Source organism: Echinops telfairi, unplaced genomic scaffold (genome assembly GCF_000313985.2).
Source record: "Echinops telfairi isolate 266 unplaced genomic scaffold, ASM31398v2 ScPeMD7_31;HRSCAF=116, whole genome shotgun sequence".
NCBI classification, from domain to species: Eukaryota; Metazoa; Chordata; class Mammalia; order Afrosoricida; family Tenrecidae; genus Echinops; species Echinops telfairi.
Window position 1 is genome coordinate 10,228,293 of NW_022103928.1, and position 2,678 is coordinate 10,230,970.

Here is a 2,678-nt window from a genome sequence, read left to right on the forward strand (position 1 = left end):
CCCCCGGAACTCTCGGTCCCGTTGTTTTCTGCTCCAGATTGTTCATCCAGCCTATCTTATTTAGACAAACCTGCAGAGATGATAACAACTCGTACAACTCTTATCACAATATATGCATACATTCATTGTGTCAAGTACATTTGCGCATTTGTTGCCATCATCATTCTCAAAATGTTTTCTTTCTACTTGAGCCCTTGGTATCATCTCCTCATTTTTTCCCCTTCTTCCCTCACGAACCCTTGATAATTTATAAATTATGATACCCTCAAGTTGGCACAAGGTTATGTAACTACCACAGATGTTGAGCTTCTTTTCATGATCTTTCTAGCCACTTGTTTATCTTTGGAGAAGGGTTCATCCACATTCTTTGAACCTTTTTACTTAACTGTTTGTCTTTTTATTATTGTGTTATAGAAGTTCTTTATATAGTCTAGATATAATTATTTTATTGAAGATTTGATTGACAAATATTGCTCTCGGTCAATAGATTGATTGCCTTCTCATTTTCTGCATGGTGTCCTCTGTGCCACAACACTTTTAAATTGGAATAAAGTCTAGTTTATCAGTCATCTGTTTGATTACTTGGGTATTGATGTCCTAGCTAAAAATTCATTACCCCAACCCAAGGTCACAAAGATTTTGCCTCTGTGTTTTCTAATATTTTTACAGTTTTAGCTTTTATATTTAAGCCTGTGATATATACCGAGTTAATTTTCTAGGATAAAATGAGACATGAATCCACATTGATTGTTTATCACATGGACATGAGTCGTCCTAGTCACGTTTGCTGAAAAGACTGCTCTTTGCCTGTTGAATGGTCTCAGTCTCTTTGTAGAAAACCAACTGATCTTGAGTGCTCGAGCTTATTTCTGGGCTCTGGGGATGCTTTTTTAATTGATAGCATTTTTCTAAAACGATGAAGCCTTCAGAGAGTCCAACTCCAGCTGGGTTGTGAAGCAGCTGATACCTCCCAGGTGAGTTCTGGATTGAAAGGGCTTCATTTTCATTGGCTATAAAGCGAATCTATGGATGAAAGCTCTAGTATTATGTACTTGTAGAGCCAGAAAGAGCTTTCCAGCAAGTCTAAGATCCCTAAAGGGGCTTCATCTTGCAACCTAATGCCCAAAAGATAAATAACCCAATCAAAAATTAGACAAAGGACATGAGCAGACACTTGATCAAGGAGGCCAACAGACCCTTGGGAAGATGCTCATCATTTGGATCAGAGAAATGGAAATCAAAATCACAATGAGGTACCTTTTCATTCCTTCTAGGATAGGAAAGCTTAAATGTTAAAAAAGGAGAAAAATAGCGAGTATTGGAGAGAATGGGAAGAACTGAAAACAGCTTGGCAGCTATAAAACAAGCAAACAAATTAGAGGGAGAGTTTCCGTATGACCCCACAGTTTCACTCCTAGGTATAGACCTGTGGTAGTCAAACAATTTCATGCCAATTTGATAAATAAGTGTAGGGGTGGAGTCTAGCCTGTCAATCAGGTCACAGCCTGATGAGCTTCCTTGTGGGTGTGGCCTCCTCATTTCTGGGAACTTCCTCTAGCTTTCTCCCTGGAGGTGGGCAATACACCCGCTCTCTCTGTTTCACTTTCTTGCTGTTGAGACACTCGTGAGAGCTGGACTTGCCCAGTGGAGGCCTGTACCAGCAGTGAGATGCTTCCACGGCCATTGGATCCACAAGACTTTCACCAAACAGTTTGTGATCTCCCAGCATTTGGTATCATTGCCTGTGACTGTAGAATTTGAAGAAGCATTTGGGGACTAGTATAAGACTTATGGGCTAATATCAGACTTATGGACTTGATCTGGACCATGCTGGGATGTTTTCTTGATATCCAATTACTCTGATATAAAGCTCTTTCTTATACATATAGGAGTGCCCTTGGATTTGTTTCTCTAGTCAACCCGACCTAACACAACACCCTAGGTATCTAATAGAAGCCACAGAAACCGACCTAAGCACACCTGTGTTCACCACAGCACTATTCACAATAGCAGAAACCTGGAAGTCACTTTAGTGCCAGCTGACAGATGAGTGTGGTCATACACACAGGGAATGTTACTCAGTGTCATGAAATGTTAAATGGTTCCATTGTTGTTCCCTTTTCGCATGTTTGAAATGTACCTTCCGTGAGACCTCCCTGAGATCTTGTATTTAGAAGACACTCAATAAATGTACTAAGGGTGAGTTTTAGAGTCCCTGGGAGGTGCAAATGGTTAAGGCACTTAGCTTTTAAACAAAATGTTGGAGGTTTGAATCTGCCTTCAGGCACCAAAGAATAAAGGCCTGGTGATATCCTTTAAAAAAATGTAGACACCCAACAGCTAACAGAGCACAGATTTTCTCTGACAGCTGTGGGGCTACCATGAACTGGAACGGACTCAATGGCAACTGGTTACGGTGATCTCAGAATTTTAAGATCTCCCATTACTTGTTCCAATAATGTGGAGGTACTATTTTTTAAAAGACCCGTATCACCAAAAATTTATAAAATGATGACAAAATTCAAATAAAGAACAAAAACCAAATTCACTGCCATCAAATTGATTCTGACTCAGAGTGGCCCTATAGGACAGGGTAGAATTGCCCCTGTGGGTTTCTGAGACTGTAACTCTTTACTGGATTCAAAGCCTCAACTTTCTCCTGTGGAGTGGCTCGTAGT